General features: G+C 45.4%; 1 long non-coding RNA gene across 1 annotated transcript in view; it reads right to left on the reverse strand.

The window, feature by feature from the left end:
• Nucleotides 1–17,100, reverse strand: part of LOC113609630 (uncharacterized) — a 43,507-nt gene extending 26,407 nt beyond the window's left edge. The window contains exon 1 of the long non-coding RNA XR_003428741.1: nt 16,955–17,100. This is a non-coding gene — a long non-coding RNA (uncharacterized LOC113609630). The remainder of the gene's footprint in view (nt 1–16,954) is intronic.
• Between the last annotated feature and the right edge of the window lie 1,902 nt (nt 17,101–19,002).

Raw genomic sequence — 19,002 nt, forward strand, 5'->3', positions numbered from 1 at the left:
CCCCACCCCAGCCTGGCCTCAGAGGGTCACGCAGCCGAGCAGAGCAGGAAAAACGGGCTGGGAAACAGGCTGGATTTATACCCTGCCTTTCAAAGCACTTTAAGGATGTGCACCTGCATAACCTCATTTCTCTCCTCAAGATCAAGGGACAACACAGACACACAGAGATATATGAGTCTCTCTAGAGCAGTGCTTGATACCTAGGGTGATCAAAAAGCATTTGCAGAATAAACAAGCACATTCACAAATAAATGCCAGGATGAATGAAACCTGGTTTTGAGTGGAGTCATGAACACTGCTTCCCTTGGGTTCAGCAGAGCAGAATTTGCAAACGCAGTCCTTTCTCGTGTGTTGCCAGCCCAGCTCAGTGGTTGACAAGGAGCACCTATCCCCACACTCACAGGTCCATGGGGTCACCACAGCTCGGATGATCTTGGCGGGCCTCTGCGGGGCTTTTGCTCCACAAGCTCAGGGGGAGCAGCTACCGGGGCACGCTCTTCTCGTGGCAGATCCCCAAAAGCAAGAGCAAAACAAACTGCAGGAGCACATTGAATGCCTTTGCTCTGTGTCACTTTCACCGATATTCAGCTGGTCAAAGCAAGTCACGGGGCCAAACCCACATGGAAGGGGGTGTGAAGCACTACTCACTCACAAGATGAAGAGAAGAGTGTGAATAGTTGCTGAAAAATAATTCACGTGAATATTTGCTGAACAATAATTCAAACTATCATGTGAACCATAACCCTAGATAGATAGATGATAGATAGATAGATGATAGATAGATAGATAGGTAGATAGATAGATGATAGATGATAGATAGATAGGTAGACAGGTAGATAGGTAGACAGGTAGATAGATAGGTAGGTAGGTAGATAGGTAGATAGGTAGGTAGATAGGTAGACAGGTAGACAGGTAGGTAGACAGGTAGATAGATAGGTAGACAGGTAGGTAGACAGGTAGATGGTAGAACCTGAAACACCCTCATAAAGGAAAATAATCACAGTGGCAGTTAATGCCACACCTACAGCCATCTACCAGCAGCCTCAAGTCTCAGTGGCACCAGGCAATAGCCCCCAGGGGCTTCTAGACCATTCCAGGATGGGAGGTGCAAGATCATCGCTCCAACCTCAGCAGGTGGGTCCAGCTCACATTTTAACTCCAATTTAACTCAAACGGCAGCTGCGGTCGTTGCCTGGGGACCCCTATCTTTTTGCATGTTATTGTAGATCAGTTGCCCGCCGCTGCTGGGTTGTCTGGAATTCCTAAATCGGCGCTGCAGAGAGGCTAGCAGAGAACCAGGCAGGCTCCCGTCACGGGTGATTGACGCCAGACTCCGGAAGGCAGTTATGGGGCCCTGGCTTTTGTGAAACCAGCCCCGGCCACATACCAGAGCTCAAAGGAGGACTTCGGCTGCCCTTGCAGGTGAGGCCAGTGGTGGCCATGGCTGGGCAGCAGGAGAGTTTGGAAGATGCTGGACACACATCACAGCTGGATGGGATTCACCTGTATCCACTGGCGTTCGTGAAAAAGCACTTGCCGGCTTTGTGTAGTGCCTCTTTGGTTCCCAACTGTGTCCTTACCGTTATACAGTGGAGGGGACAGAGATGGATGGTCGGGTACCAGATGGCCCATCATCAAATTGGAGCACCCAGACCCCCAGTGGGGCCGGGGCATGAAGATTTTCCAAGGGTTTATAGGCACAGAGGGTTCTAAGAGAGTCAATTTCCACGACAATTTCCAAGAGACCTTCCACTGACATGTGTCCTATCTGCCACTTCCTCTTTCACACATGTCCTTCTTCCACTATATAAAAAGTAGGTTTATCAGTCAGGGTGCCAACACGAAACAGAAAGTGCACTCAAATTGGGTAATTCGAGGAGAATTTAACAGAGGAAATAATTTACAAAGGGGTAGGTGGGGTAAAGAAAACTGCAAAGGATAGTGCCGCCTTTGGGCTGGTGTGGCCCTGAGTAGGGCGAGGGGAGAGAGAAGTTTCTAGAACCTGGAGACGGGGAGGCTGCATAAAATGTGAAGGAGGTGTGGCCTTCTGGAGAAGAGGCAGCCACCCTGGGTCACCTCGCAGATAAGGCCAGGGAATAAATGCCCAGTCGACTTTACTCTCTCCTGGCTTCCACCAACGCCGCATCCCTCATTGGCCTTAGGAGAACGGAGCCCATTGGTCTGTGCAGTCAGCCTCCTGGGGAGTAAGGAAGGTGGAGAGGGGTGGGGGATGGGAGACTCCCCCCTGAAAAGGCATCACCCATCCTGAATCTAACAAAGGTGCCGTCCCCTGCTGCGGAAAAAAAAAAAAAAAAAAAGTCCTTCAGGGCACCAAACAAAGGCACATTTTGAAATATCACCTTGCGTGGAGAACACAAATGTCTGATAACTGGGTACCACGTTTGGTGTCTAACTGGGAACCACCTCCTTTTAGGAGTTAGACTGTTTTCAATTCTTCACTGTCACTGAAATTGGAGAAACTAGTACCTATGTCAGCTTATAGATTATCAAAAAGCACTAAGTAATTTTTGGCATATAACTTGAAAGGAGCCCAAACAATTGCACAGCAGACAACAGAAGCCCTTCCGAGCCCATCTGTTTGTTCTCATGAACAGGCTTTCCCTCACCAAGAAAAACAAATGGTATGAATAGAATTGACACTGACGCCTATCTTTCTAAATTAACAATATTCATTCATGAATACATTCATTGAAAAAACAGTCCCACCTCTCATATTAAGAGAAATATATCCCAAAGTATTGTACTTTATGGATTGATCATTCTTTATCACCGGCTGTGACATGCTTAAGCTGTTTTGATCAAGTGTATTCTACTAACCACCATAACGATCATTGAATTTAAAATAACTTATTTTAAAATTTAAAGACTTGTAGTCAATGAAAAATTTTTAATTTCAATTTTAGGCACATTTTTTTGTGCAGTCAGTGATGGATGATAAAGTGATTAATAAAAGACTTCCAAGAATAAAAATCTATATTAAGACCAAATTTCTGCCAGGGTAGTACAAGTTGATAAAAAAGAATGATGCAGAATTCCTAACAATTAAAACAAAGCTTGTATATGTATTAATTTTATCCATGATGGTGGGTATCAAACCGCAAATGAGCTTCAATGGACATACTTTGAAAATTACATTACAGTCCTCTTTTAAAATACCAATATTTACATGTCAAAAATTATATCCATTTATACAAATTTTATTTACTATATTTATATATAAAATAAATATGTATTCTATTTTGATAATATTTACTTATATTAACATTCTATATAATTTAATTATATCCAAATGTATATTTAAGCCTATTATACAAAATTTAGATGATAACTTAAAAATGTGAGAGTATGTGGGAAGTATTATCAGAAGCATGGAATTGTTCACACCTTTTCTCTGATTATCACACTAAGAATATTAATAATTACGAATATTTTAAAAATATAGTCTCAAAGATATTAACAGTGAAAAACTAGGGGGGAAAGTGAATGTCCAGCAATAGAAGAATGATTATTACACATCCATTTTAAAACATGCAATAACTAAAGGTAAAATGTGAGAGTATGGATGTGATTTTCAAAGTTGGAGGAGATGCTACAAGATAAGTCTGCAGAATCAAGCAGAGCTCTGATATTTCGAGGGGTCTCGTTGGCCCACCGAATGCTGGGAAAGCAAGGAATGAAATAAGGTAAAATCTATCCAGGATGGCACAGGACAGCTGCATCCAGTGCCCGATGACAAGGTAATAACGTGCTGTCAGAGCAGGGGAAGATGGCTGTGGAGCAAGGTGATCACAACTGATGTCCTAGAGGAACAGAAATTAACCCAGGACCTGAAGGAGCATTGAGCTGCATCTGAGAATGTGGAGGAAAAATTGCCAGGGAAGTTTCGAAAGAGGCAGTGGCTTATGGACTCTGGCATATTTTCATTTGCAATCAGATCCACCTGTGGACACTCAGTTACTCTCAACCATAACAACAACAACAACACTAGTAGTAGCAGTAATAATAGTACTAGTCTATATTTGTTGAACACTATTTTTAGGCATTGGTCTGAGATACATTGATATGGATTCTAGGAGTCTAGCCCCCATCTTAGCCACTATTCCACACTGCTTCTCTTATTTGTCTGGGTGCTATTCATGCCATCGTTCCTTCTTTATTTCATTCAGCAAATAACTGTTGCCCGCTGACTATGCGCTGGGTCCTGTAGATACAGCGTTCAAGGTATCTTAACTATCAGCAAGTTCTCATCTGCACTGGTTTCCTCGTAGAACCTTACTCTGGTGTGGTTTGATTCTCCCCTTCTCCCTGGAAAGGATGCTGACTTCCCCCTCCAAGCTGTGGAAGACAACCATCCTCTCTCTACACTCCTCTCCCTCACTTTCCAGTCTCAGGACCGAGCTCCCGTGCTCAGCTTTTCTTGGCCAGTCCACTGAGTGTCCACCTTTCTCAGAACCCAGACATCTCTTACAGTCTGTCAACCATCCAGTCCTCAGTCCATAGAGTTTTGCACTATATGCTTCCAATAGAGTGACCACTGGTACTGCCTATTACATTCGGAATCGCCCCAAGATTTCTAGCTCAGTGGCACCCACTGAGATGAGATTTGAGATTTCATTCAGCTGTGAGTTCCCCCCGCCACCACAGTGGACAGGACCCTTGAACAAGATAAAGGTGTATTTCTGTCTCATATAAATGTGGACAGTCCAGGGCTACGACAGTGGCTCCCAAGACATCAAGGGCCCAGGCCCCTTCTATCATGTTGCTCTGCCATGCTCAGCATAAGGCTTCTCACCCATAGCTCTGGGCGCCTGCTCTACATCAGACACCCGAGTCTGCATTCCAGCCACAGGAAGCAGGAAAAAAGCTGTGGAGGGGGGACCTGCCCTCTCTCCTTAAGACGCTTTTCAGAATTTGAATACAGTACTTGGGCGTATATCCCACTAACTAGAACTTAGTGATCTGGCCGCGTCTACCGGCAAGCCCGAATGGGAAATGGAGTTTTTCTTTCACACAGTCGTGTGCCAAGCAAAATACCTGGGCTTCTAATACAAAAGAAGGGAAGCACAGACATTACGGAAGAGCCCCCAAAGTCTGCCAGAGCATCTCACACTCCCTTTCCCCCGGACTGGGCCCATTTCTCCAGCCCAACCACCACCTTCTGGTCCCACTTTTCCATGGATCTTAAGCACCAAGCAGAGTCTCTTTGGCTGTGACCAGCCCTCCTCCCCCACCCCGCCGGAAAATCCTTAGTAGTTACTAATACGATACAGTTCCCCAAGGACTTGTCCTCTGACTTACAACATCTAGGATTCATGAATACATGTTTGCAGATGGGCTTTCCATTGATGTACAATCCAACCCTCACACTTTGAACCAAAAACTAAATGTTTTCTGCCTAGAGTCAACAATACTTAAAAATTTGTTAGGAGGGTAGATCTCACGTTAAGTGTTCTTACCACAAAAGGTAGGGTGCAAGGAAACTTGGGGTTGATCGATACATCTATTACCTTGATGGTGGTGATGTTTCATGGGTGTTTGCATACGTTCAAGCTCATCACATTGTATACGTGAAATTGTGCACTTTGTCATGTATCCATTACACCTCAACAAAGCGGTTTAAAAATAAATAAGGAAATGTTTCTGCTCAGCTAGTCTGTCATCTGTCACGGGGAAGTGAGCAGGCATGGCCGCTGCCCATCAGACACTCGGGTGACGGCTGCAGCATGGCCAGCAGCTGTGGAGGCTTGGGAAGGACGAGCATGTAAAGCGGGTGGTCTTCCCCAGGACATCTGTCAGCGTGCTCGCTTGCCAACAATGGAATCCACCGTAGCTATTTAAGCAGAAAAGGAATTTCATAAAGAGTGTCGGGGAACTCCCAGACTCTCCGGAAGGAACAGCAGATCAGGCTTCTTAGAGTCCACACAACTGGTAATAATGCTGTGTGTTTCCCATGGCAAACTGACAATTTCACAAAAGGCAGGGGAACTACGATTAGGGCAGAAAACCTCAGAAATTTCAAATTTAAAGAGAAGATTTTTAAAAAATAAGTACAAGCAGCTTAGTTGTTGGTATCTGAATTAGCTCAAACCTTGCTCCTGAGTCCAAGCGGAGTCACTGAGGAGCTCAATGTAGTTATGATCTCAAATGTTTGGTTAAAGAAATAGTCCCATGTCCACACTGCCCAAACCAAAGGCACTTTTATTCTAATCACTTGGTTAGGAAGAGATTCAGACATGGCAGGGACTTCCTGAGCTATTTGTAAGGAAGAGCCAAGAAATGGACAATCATAAACTGGGGGTCGGTTTATTCCTCCAAGTTACCACAAACCTCATTTACCCTTAGCTTACGCATGTGTTTCCTTCCAAGGAAAATTGCTCACACATTCCTTGGGGCATTTTTCCCCACTTTTTCTTTTCTTGACTGTGTTTAAATAAACTACTAATTTTGTTTTCACGGTGATTTAAGAAGTAGTACAGTTCGGATTGGATAACTACCATCTTAATGCTTTCAAAGCAAACAAATTTTAGGGTTTCGTTTTGTTGTCATCAAAATCAACCACATGGTGACTGGCCCTGTGGAGTTTTCTAGGTAGACCAGATGGACATGAAGTTGTACGTGACGTTAAGGATTCAAAGACCAATTGCCAAGACTAAAATTTGTATCGGAGGCTGTGAAGGCTCTTTGGAAATGTGTGCTTTTCGAGAGCAAATTAACATTGGATTTCTTGGGTGTGGTGGGCACTGAATCAGAATGTGATTTTTGAGAATTCAACAGAATTTATTCTCATTAGGTCAAAAACGTCTATCAAGTGTCTTTGCAGAGTGAAAGTGTTCACTGAGAAAAGAAACACCAATCATCAAAGAGGCACATTCTATGTTTTAGAAGACATTTGGTTGTAAGTGACAGAAAACCCACGTCTATCTGGGTTACACAAAGGGAATTTATTGGCTCATGCCAACGTAAAGCCAGGGATGAGCTGGTTTTGGGTGTATCTAAGTCCAGGAAGGCTCAGGGTTAGTTCTCATTGGCTCTGACTGCAGTCACATGCCATTCCTGAGCCAATCATTGTGGCCAGAGGCATGTGATATCTGATTGGCCGAGCCTGGGTCACATGGCCACCACTGGAGCTGGCCTGGGAGTAGCAAAGCCTGGTTCCCAGAGTTATCTGAGTCCCGTCCCTGGAAGTGTGGGGGGTGACTGCTGGGCGGGCACAAAGACAACCATCTTCCTTGCATCCACCCAGACATGTTGTCCTCCAGAGTCAACCTAGACTCCTTGCACTCCTTGGCCTCTCTTGACCTTTGGCATCTGGACCTCATTTCCCAGGACCCCTGCCCTCCACCATGGCCACCTGCCTCCTCCTTGAGCTGCTGCTTCCAGAACTTTTGTTCATGGCTTTTGTCCAGATGCCTCCCTTTTCTGCTCTTCCTCAGCTCTCACTCCCCCGGGGATGTCTCATGTGCCCTCTTTTGACCCCAACCTCGCTCTCCTTTCTTCATGCATATCCTGACTCCGAATTTCCAGCTACCTCAGGGTTCAAGCATCCTAGCTCCCTGACTCATGTGTCCTCTCTGACATCAGATCCCCACGGGCCAGTGGGCACACTGGCCAGAACTGTCATTGAGAACAGCCATCCTCTCTTGCTAGCATGAGGAAATGCCAAACATGCGCCCAACATTTTCTCTTTCCATCATTAAGTGGCCTCAGGCCCAAAGCAGTAAAACTCTGACACCGAGTTTTTATGGGAATCGTGCAAAGCAGTGAGCTGCGTATACTGACGTATGGTGTGTGCATGTGTGTGTGCATAATTATGGAATAAAATGGAAGGTTATTGTTTCAGCCAGATCATGCATTTCTACTAGCACTGAAGTATCATAGCATAATACTACTTATATTAAACAGACACAACACACACAAATAATACTTTTTTGTTCTATGGGTAGATGACATCATTATCACTATGTTGATAGCGAACATTTTTGGTTTATCATCACATTTAATTCTCATGACAATGCCACAAACAATGTTTCTGTTTTCATCGAACAAAGAAACTGAGACACAGGGAAATGAGTGAAGTTAAGTGACTTGGCCACAGTCACACATATAGGAAGTAAGGAGGTCAGGCATGTGATAGCATTGAACTTCCTCCTTCTGGTGAAGTCAGGGGTGGCCATGTGGCTGGCTCTGGCCAGTGACATGTGAAATTAAGTGTGTGTGTTACTTTGGGGTTGATCCTTTAAGATCCAGTGTTTCTTTCCCAGGCTTTCTTTCCTTTTCCAAATTCCAGATGGTAGAGGAACTGTCATCACAGGTATATAAGGGAAGGTACTGTGGAGTAGAGATGTCCACTTCCCTGAGATAGACATGGATTTGAGCAAGAAATAAACTTTGTTGCTTTAAGCCATGAAGAATTGGGCTAATGAATAAAATAATAATAAATGCCCTCATGAATGAGATGAGTGCCCGTGTAAAAGAGACCTCAGAGAGCTCCCTGATCCTTCCATCACATGAGGACACAGAGAAAAGACAACTATCTAGGAAGCAAGTTTCATCAGACACCGAATCTGCCGGTGCCGTAACCTTGGACTTCTCAGCCTCCCGAGCTGCGAAAAACAAATTTCTGCTTCTTTATAAGGGACCAGTTTATGGTATTTTGTTATAGCAGCCTGAGCAGAATAAGACAAATTACCTGAGGTAACACATAGAGAACTTTAAACGGTACCTGGCACATAGTAAGTGCTCAGTAAATTTTGTTCAGGGGAGAATAAATAAATAAAAGAATAAAAATACAGTACAAAATGTCTTTATACTATGGGATAAAATTCAGGTATTTCCCCCTCAACAGTCTCTGAATAGAGAGCATTTCCTCTGAGAAACTCCATCTCCATCATTCCATGTAAGGGATGGAATTCTAGCCACTGGCATCATCAGAAGAGTCTTATTCTATTTTTTTCCACAGGCTGCAGCATGTAGAGTTCAGTGTGTGGCTTCTAGAACCCTCTGCCTGGGTTTGAAAGGTAGATACTGGTTGTGCCAGCAACTATATAACCTTGGGCGAAACACTTAATCTCCATGCCTCAGTTTCCTCATTGTCTAATGAGGATAATCTTGCTGTGAAGATTAAGCAAATATCGGTAAGATATTTAGACCTGGAATGTCTGTCCAATGTAATGTTAATAGTCAGAGTTGATTCCATATCTTAAAATGCTTTCCAAACTGTAGAGTCCTGTGCACGGGTGTGTTGTTGGTATTATTCTTTTTCCATCCATGTGAGCTTAGGCAGATGGGATGATTATTATTAGCAAAGCCAAGTCACGCTTTCCCAGCTAGTTTCCTGGTCTCTCCCATTTGGACATAATTTTATTTGTGTAATCCAGACATCCCCGGTAGATATCAAGCCAGATCCTTTCTTCGTTCTACTTGTCTAATAAAAAGTTTAGTCTTTTCCTGGCTTCCTGACTCCAGATAATTTCCTGGTGCTTCTCTCTGCTCTGCTCCAGTCTCCACCTCCAGATGGCCACTACCCCTGTCCAGTTCCCCCATGCAAGAAACGAGTGGCTAGAGCAGCTCCAGGCACATGTCTGCACAACACACCTGTTCCTTCACGCACAATGTCCGTGGGGCTTAGCGTCTTGCTCCAGCTCACAGAGCTGTCAGCAGAGACAGGGCTAGAACCTGGATCTCCCATCTTCCCAGGGCCGCCCTCTGCAAAACACTGTCAGCATCCCAAGAGAAGTACTGATACAACGGGAGAGGCATTGCATGACCCTCATTCATTCATTCAGTCATTCAGCCACTCATGAACTTATGAATTCATTCAACAAATAGTTATGATGCCTGTTATATGCCAGGCACTCTTCCAGGTAAGAAGGCATGGGCCCCACCTTGTGTAAAGGAAAAAGGAAAAAAGGAGAATTGATTATTTCTTTGGAAAATATCTTTGTTCCATGTTGTGAAAAGCATCAGTGGCTCCAGAATTTGCTTACAGGAGAGTCTTAGAAGCAGCGATTTCATGGAAAGGGGAATAGTAGAAACTTTGAGTGTTCCTGCATATCTGGTTCTTCCTCCTTCTGGAAACAAAAAGGGATGCCACTTCCGGTTCCCTGGAAGCTAGGTGAGCTGTGGGACACACCCTAGACAATTGGTGTGGATGGAAAAGGCATCACATGTCACTGAAGACTGAAGGGTTCAGACAGGTACAGGAGCTCCGGGGCTCACAGCCCTGACCTATGTGGTAGAAACAGGTGTGGCGAGGTTGACACTGCCAGATGGAAGCCCCTGACGGCTGAGTCCATGCAGGGACACTGCCCTCCAGGGTCCTCTGGACCAGCAGTCCATTTTGCGTGAGAAAGAAAAATAGATCTTGATGTGTGAAGTGACTGTGATTTGAGGGTTATTTGTTATTGTAGCCCAGCCCAGCCTTTCCTGACTGATAGGAGGCTGGGGGTGAGAAGCAAGGTTAGGATACTGGCTTGAGGCTGAGTTTGCAAAGCCTCACCCTTGCTACCTGGAGTTTGTGTCCCAGATAAATCACAGTAAACAGTTTCCTAAAGATAATTTTACTTGACCTTGCAAATATTTCTTAGCATTATATTGATGGCATTGAGAACACTGATAGATGTTATAAGGGCATCAAAGGATCCTTCTCCATGCTATTCCTTGGAAGCACTATTAATTTAAAAATAATAAATAATATAATAATTAAACACATTTCATTTTAAATGAAAGAAAATTAAACATTAATTAATAAACTCAAGTGTTTACAGGTTTCTTAAGGGCCAACTCTTACTGCAACTTAATTAGGAAGCTCAGCTGAGAAGCGATTAAAAAGGTTGATGGAGCCCGGGTTGATTCAGGGCTGCATAGAGACATAGCCTTTATTAGTCTTCTCTGCTTCTATGAAAGCAAAGTAGGTTTGTGTTCCACCTGGGGACTAATCCATTTGTCACTGTGAAATCTCTAAGGACAGGGATGTCCGTTTCAAACCTAATTTGCTGCTGCCTTTTCATCTTAGTGGTTTGGGAATGGAGTTTATCTGCCTCGACCCTAGTATATTTTGGTTCCCCCATGCAACTATCTAGTGCCCTCAGTGAAATTTCAGTAGAACATTAACAATTTGTTTTCTCTGATACCAGCTGCATCTGTCAAAGGCTTGGACCCAGGCCCTAAAGAAATGTCACTCTTTCCCCCTTTGTAATGGTTTTATGCAAATAACATCCAAGGCTTAGTTTTGTGATAACAATTTCAAGGAGAAAGATGACTGGAGGAGAGAAGGAAACAGAAGAAAGAGAAAGAGGAGAGGAGAGAGAGAGGGAGGGAGAGAGACGAAGAGGCAGAGAGAGAGAGAAAGGGAAGGGAGAGAGGAAGGAAGAGGGAAGTGATGAGGAGATGGGATCTTGGAGAGAAAGGAGAGAGGATAGAAGGGAGGTGTGGGGAAAGACCAGTGTGTGGATGTCCAAACAAAAATATACCCAGTCAGGGCTTCCCTGGTGGTGCAGTGGTTGAGAGTCCGCCTGCCGATGCAGGGGACACGGGTTTGTGCCCCGGTCCGGGAAGATCCCACGTGCCGCGGAGCGGCTGGGCCCGTGAGCCATGGCCGCTGAGCCTGCGCGTCCAGAGCCTGTGCTCCACAACAGGAGAGGCTGCAGCAGTGAGAGGCCCGCGTACAGCAACAACAACAAAAAATATATATATATATATACTTTATATATATATATATATAGATAGATAGATATATATAGACACCCAGTCCTACACAACACGGCGGGATGGCGGCGAAGACCAGTTCCTGCTCGGAGCAACTCTCAGCATTGTTGTGACGGGAACCGACGGGAACAAATGAGACACGGTGTGACTAATGCTGTGGAAAGGGTCCAGTGTTCCTTACACAATATTAGTTGCTCCGGCGCAAGCCAGGGGAGGGAAGCCATTCCAGCAAGTCAGGGAGTGGAGGAAGGATTTTCAAAGCGAGGCCGACTTTCCCGTGGGGGCACACAAGCACTTCCCAAGAGCACGTGGGCACCGATCCTCAAACTCCATGTGATAACATTCCCTACTGACCCACCTGAAAGCGCTCTCGCTGCCCACCTTTCCCATCTCCCCTTCACAACCGGCCTTTCCCATTTTAGAAGGAGAGGTGAGATCTTCACCCCCCCAGAGTCTCCTCACGGTGCTTTGCTTCAGGGTTGGTGGGCCTCCCACAGGTTCAACAAGGGGGCAGGTTGTTACATTGGGGGCTGAGGCGGTGTCCTTTCACTAAGACTTCCCGATGCCCTCCATCCGCTTCATAAAGATGTGCATCTCCAATAAAATGTTGCTTTGATGTTTAATAATTATTTATCCAAATACGTCATTTTGATCACTTGGATGTTACAAATTCCAAAGATAAATCCAATTCTAAACATAGTTAGTTCATAAGTAAAATAATTTACAGGGTAAAAATGTATTGAAATAAGACAAAATCACCAGGGAGATAGAGGAGGGGATCTTTCGAGGAGAAAGGGAAATGATCCATATTCCTAATGGTTAAGAAAAATGTAATATATTTTTTGGAAGGATAGTGGCTGTTAAACGACTATGCTATTTAGTTTTAATTAGATACATTTGAAAGGATGATACAGCAGTTTTATGCAAAATATCAACACTTACGCTACTCTGTCATTTACACAACTTTGTCATTTTGTTCTTTGCATTTGACTCTAGGTTTTTCCGGAAGAGCTGTTTGCTAACTAAGAACCCAACTCCTTTGAGCCTCTTCTCTTGTTCTTTGCTTCCATGACTAGACCTGACTTCCTCTTTGGGGCTAATTTTTCACCCCCCAAATCTGCATTTGTATCAATTCATGAGAATGATACAAAGTGGATGAGAGTGCAGCCCAGATCTTTCTGGCACCCTGAGCCTGAGCAGTGAGTGGACCGAACTCGCTCAACAGCCACAGGGCCTGGGCCCATCCACCAGCTCTACTGTAAGAGAGTGGAACTCATGCCTTGTAAAGCTAGCCGTTGCCGCCTGTCATGGGCTGTGTGGGTGTCCCACTCACGGAACATTTCCTGTCTCCTCCCAGGCTCTTCCCCATCCCGGTGGAGGCCATATAATTGACATTGCACATGAGATGGGGAAGGACGTTGTGGTGTCCCTCTTGGGCAAATATTTTAAGCCATGTCATCTTCCTCTTGCCACAGTGACTGTAGGAGGAAGCGCCAAGATAGAGCCTCTGTGAGCCTAGGTCCCAATAGGAAGAGGTCCCAGCTGACCCTGAAGCGACAATGCAGCCTTCATGAGAAGGAACTGGTTCGTATTTTCAGCCACTGAGATTTTGATCTCGTTTGTTACCGAAGCACAACCTCACCCACCCTGTAGAACGAGTCATTTGCAAATAGCCGAAACTTCAAATATTGAATCTGTAAAAATGCAGAATTATTTATATTCAGCTCATTGTTGTAACCATTTCTTTTCCTTCTACAAAACTTGCAGCCCTTCATCAAGTGGAATTTTCGCATCTGCTGTTTTGGAATAAATTCCATAAATGGACAAATTTGCATTCTCTCCTCTGATTTGCCTTCATAAAGGACCCAGGGATTCACCACTGTGATGGTTAATCTTATGTGTCAACCCCACTGGGTCATGGGGTGCCCAGATATTTGGTTAAATATTGTTTCTGGGTGTGTCTTTGAGGAAGTTTCCAGATGAGATTCTCACTGAAATGGGTGGACTGGGTAAGGCAGATTGCTTCCCTAATGTGCGTGGGCATCTTCCAATCTGCAGAGGGCCCGAATAGAACAATAGAGGAAGGGAGAATATGCTCTTCACACCTGATTGCTTGAATGGGGACATGGGTCTTCTCCTGCCCTTGGACTAGGACTTAACCATTGGCTCCCCTGGTTCTCAGGCTTTTGGACTCAGACTGGGACTATGTCACTGGCTCTCCTGGGTCTCCAGCTTACAGATGGAAGATCATGGGACTTCTCAGCCTCCATAATCATGTGAGCCAATTCCTTACAATAAATTGTATAAACACACAAACACGCATACACATCTCCTGTTGGTTGTTTCTCTGCAGACCCCCGACTAATAAAACCGCCCTGTCGGATTTTGCTACTTCCCATAGATTCTTGAGCACTGTGATTACTTCTTTACTCCTGCCTTCTATGACCTTTGTGACATTTCTGGAAAAGCCCATTTCCTGCTCTGACCCAGGGTCAGAGGCTCTCGTCAATAAGGAGGCCTGGTGTCCCTCAACATTTGCTATCAAATAAGAATGTAAACATGAAGGTCTTTCTGACAGAAACACCATGTGTAGCTAATGGAGACCAGAGAAAGTGATTTATTAGCCCAGAAAACTCAGGGAAACTGATTAGCGAGTCAAAAGGGCACACTTTTGCTGCTCCACCAAAGCACGTGCAGACGAAGACACCGTCCTACATGTGCCAGGTCACTTGATGAATGGCCAGCCCTGAACGCTGGTGGGAAGCTTTGCTCCTTTAAGTCAACCAAGCAGCTCATTTACACAATTTTTTAAACCTCCATCTTAGACAGTGATTTTCTGGATTAATGGTGGTAAAGCAACTGAAATTCTCACTTTGCAACTGAAAGAGCTTTTTCCCTCCATGCACATAAATGTTTCCCCACCTATCTGAGGTCTTGGCAGATCAGGGATCCAGCATTCTTAAACGCTGAGGGAAGGGGGCTTCCCTGGTGGCGCAGTGGTTGAGAGTCCGCCTGCCGATGCCGGGGACACGGGTTCGTGCCCCGGTCCGGGAAGATCCCACATGCTGCGGAGCAGCTGGGCCTGTGAGCCATGGCCGCTGAGCCTGCGCATCCGGAGCCTGTGCTCCGCAACTGGAGAGGCCACAACAGTGAGAGGCCCGCGTACCGCAAAAAAAAAAAAAGTTGATGGAAGCCAGAGCACCCAATCCAGCATCGAAGTCCTGAATGACGTCAGCCCCACCTGGGTAACCCGCACTTCACCACATTCCAACGGCTCTGGCTTGAGTTTTTTCCTCAGTCTCTCCACTGTTGGACTAATTAAAGCCATCCTAAGTTACTTGTATGCTGCCTTAAAGGGACAGAAGGATACCTTCTGGAGGAATGAAGGGAGAGAATTGATAACTTGAGGACTCTTCTTGCAGAACCAGCTGAATCTGAGGCTGAGTAGTAACCAGCTCTCCGGGATGACATCAGAGACCCTCTAGAACCTATTGCCATGTGTCTGCAATCCTACGGTCACTACTCCTTCTGGACTGAGACACTGGACAACCCTTTTTAGATGCAAACATCATATAACTGGATGATTGTATCAGTCAGGACACTTGGTTGCATGCAACAGAAAAGCCAAATTAAATAACTTCAAATTAAAGGAATTTACAACATCAAATAACTAAGAAGCGCAAAGAGTAGTTTCTTAGTTTCAGGCACAGCTGGATCCAGATGCTCAAATGATGTCCTCAGGTCCTGACTAACGTCTCCTGGTCTCTCACGTCCTCCTTTCCCTCTCAGGTTCATTCTTAGAGAATCTTCTGTCAAGGCTGCAGGAAAGACTAAGTCCAGTGGAAATGAATCCCTGCCTCACTCCCACAAGCCACAACAACAGACACATTGCGTCTCATTGGTCCTGTTGGGGCCCAGGGCAGGCTGCCCCAAAATATGCTTCAATGGCATATTGATTGTTTTGAATTGAAGTTACTTGAGAAACAGCTGGTGGAAAAAAAATAATATAAAAAAACACAGACCTCCCCACCTTTCTCTCTAAAAGTGGTAAATAAATCTCACATGTGAAGGTATCCTCCCTACACCAGGAGGAGAGACAGCATCCTTATCACCAGAGTCAGGGAACTCCAGGCTAAGAAAGCCGTATAAACTAACTTTGTTACTCCTTCATTAGTCTGCTGCCCCAAGCGCCAGCCCCTTTGCTAAATCTTCACAAATAATTGTTTCTTTGTCTAAAAATGATTTACAAACAGCCTGCTTTGGTCCGTTCAGGGGTCCCACTTGCCTGAGACCTCCGTGTGTAGGAATTACATTGGTTTTCTTCTGTTTATTTGTCTTGTGACAATTTAATTAGACCAGCAACAAGAACTCATGAGGGTGGGGGTACATTTCTCCTTCCCCAACAGTCCTGTTGTCACATGCCCATCCCTGGACCAATCAGAGTCATCAGGAAAGGAAAGCCCTGATGGCCTTAGCCCACCTGACATGAAGGGCTGGTCAAACCATTTGGATGAGAGTCAGGGAATGGTTTCCCAGGGAAATTGGGATTTGGATAGCAAAAGGTGATACAGTGGATTCTGGGCAGCCAAAGAAATACTGTACATTACAAAAATCATATTCATTGAAGAGATTTATAAACTGAAGTGGGACGCACAGAAACAAAGTTTCCCTGTCCTTCTATCTGAAGGGAAACCCATGAACCTGTTTACCTGGGTTGACGTCTCATAATAGGTACCTGTGACCTTGGAAAGAGAAATCTCCTTAGTATTGAGACACAGAGAAGGAAATTTGGCCCATAGAAAGGAATGAAAAAGTCCTAGGTGGAGTAGGAACCAAGACAGCAAGGTGCTAGGGAATGGTGGCAACCAGCAGGGTGGAGGGAGATATCTAGACGGGATCATCAATATAAATAACAACATAACAGTGATGAAAGCTACCACTGATACAGGCCTTACTGCATGCCGCTACCCCAATCACTCTGCATGCATTAACACATTCACGTCTCACAACAATTTTACGAGGGTCATATTATCTTTATTTCCATTTTACAGTTAAGACAATGGGGACACAGAGTAAATTGCTCAAAGTCACAGCTAGTGGTGGGGATACTGAGATTTGAACCCAGGCAGTCTGTCCCAAAGTTCACTCGCCCAGAAAAGAGAGTGAGGAAATCACCCAGAACCAGAGAACCAAGATGGTGCTGCTGGAAGGGAATGCTGAAACTTACTAGATTCTGAAGTCAATTCAAAGAGATTCACTTTTCGCTGGTGCCTTGGAGCTATCTCTAACTGTGTTCACTCCATTCCCAGGTTCCAGGTGGCAAGGTGGCTGCGGCACCTCCAGCTTCATCCTCCATGTTCAACCCAGCAGGAAAGAGCCGGGAGCTTCCGGGCAAGTCCTGAGACTCATGCTGTCATGTGCTCACCCCGATGAATCACTGTTGCTGGGAGCACCATATACTGATTGGCTTAGCTCTAGAAATGCTACATGCTGATTGGGTCAGCTCTAGAAATGCTACATGCTGATTGGGTCAGCTCTAGAAATGCTACATGCTGATTGGGTCAGCTCTAGAAATGCTACATGCTGATTGGGTCAGCTCTGGGTCTTGGGCTTGCCTTCTGACGCCCAGATGCTATGGATTGCAAGTGGGGAAGGAAGGAAAATGGGGGAGGGGGTTGAGAGTGCTCTATTTCCAAAATAAAGTGATAGAGGTGGGGGGTATTAAAGACAACTATTCACAATACCCAGGCTACTATGTGAGAAAAGTTCATTTTTTTTTCTTATATAACTTGGAAGCAATCAAAATGCATGTAACCCACAGTGACCTCTGCCAGAGTGTCATCTGTGTCCTTCAGATTCATCTGTTTGTCTTTGGAAAATGGATTTGAAATCACTGACCTATTGTTTATGGGGTCTCTTGATTCACTGGGTGTATGAGCTCACCAGTCACCGCTGGTGAGTTCATGTGTTGGTGAGGTGAAGCCGCACGTTTATGAAATGTCTTGTCTGCCTTAAAAGAAGGGACCATTCATTTGTAGTGAGGTGGATGGACCTAGAGTCTGTCATACAGAGTGAAGTAAGTCAGAAAGAGAAAAACAAATACCGTATGCTATCACCTATATATGGAATCTACAAAACAAAAAAGAAAGGGTCATGAAGAACCTAGGGGCAAGACGGGAATAAAGACGCAGACCTACTAGAGAATGGACGTGAGGACATGGGGAGGGGGAAGGGTAAGCTGTGACAAAGTGAGAGAGTGGCATGGACATATATATACTACCAAATGTAAAGTAGATAGCTAGTGGGAAGCAGCCGCATAGCACAGGGAGATCAGCTCGGTGCTTTGTGACCGCCTGGAGGGGTGGGATAGGGAGGGTGGGAGAAAGGGAGACGCAAGAGGGAACAGATATGGCGATATATGTATATGTATAGCTGATTCACTTTGTTATAAAGCAGAAGCTAAACACACCATTGTAAAGCAATTATACTCCAATAAAGCTGTTAAAAAAAAAAAAGGGACTATTCCTTCTCCCCATCCTTGGGGGCAGGCCAGAGTGCAGAACGATCCTTCAATGGAAACCACATCTTCTACAAGACCTCAGCAGGGGAAGGAATTGAGACAATGACCTAGATGGATATTTCTTTCCTGCAAATGCACAGGTAAGGGAGCTTTCTCGCCACATCCATTTGGATGAACTGTGGTCCCTTACTGAGAACACAAGATTCTACCCGGGCCTCTTCAAGGATGAAGGATGTGTCTTCCTTGTTAATACAGTGCCTAGCTCCACATTGGCGCTAGATAAATGTGAACTGATGGCTGAAAGTGCATATTTAAACGGAGGGGCTGGCTACTGCTCGAAACAGCCAAGCCCCCGACCTTCAGGGTTGGATGGTCCAAGGCCGTGGTGTGAATACATTGGGAGAAAGAACAAGAAGGGCTTTTCTTGTCTCGGGTGCCCTGAAAACCTGCCCGCCTGCCACCCTCGGAGGCTGCGTCACTCAGGGATCTTTGTTTGCATCCCATAGACGCTGAGTCCAGCCAACTTAAGGGGAAAAAAGAAGTTCCTGGAAGGACATGGTTACGTTCAAAAAAGGAAGAACCAGGGCTTCCCTGGTGGCGCGGTGGTTGAGAGTCCGCCTGCCGATGCAGGGGACGCGGGTTCGTGCCCCGGTCCGGGAAGATCCCACATGCCGCGGAGCGGCTGGGGCCGTGAGCCATGGCCGCTGAGCCTGTGCGTCCGGAGCCTGTGCTCCGCAACGGGAGAAGCCACAGCA

Source organism: Aethalodelphis obliquidens, unplaced genomic scaffold (assembly GCF_003676395.1).
Source record: "Aethalodelphis obliquidens isolate GAN/ISIS:26980383/991018 unplaced genomic scaffold, ASM367639v1 scaffold57, whole genome shotgun sequence".
Classification (NCBI taxonomy): domain Eukaryota; kingdom Metazoa; phylum Chordata; class Mammalia; order Artiodactyla; family Delphinidae; genus Aethalodelphis; species Aethalodelphis obliquidens.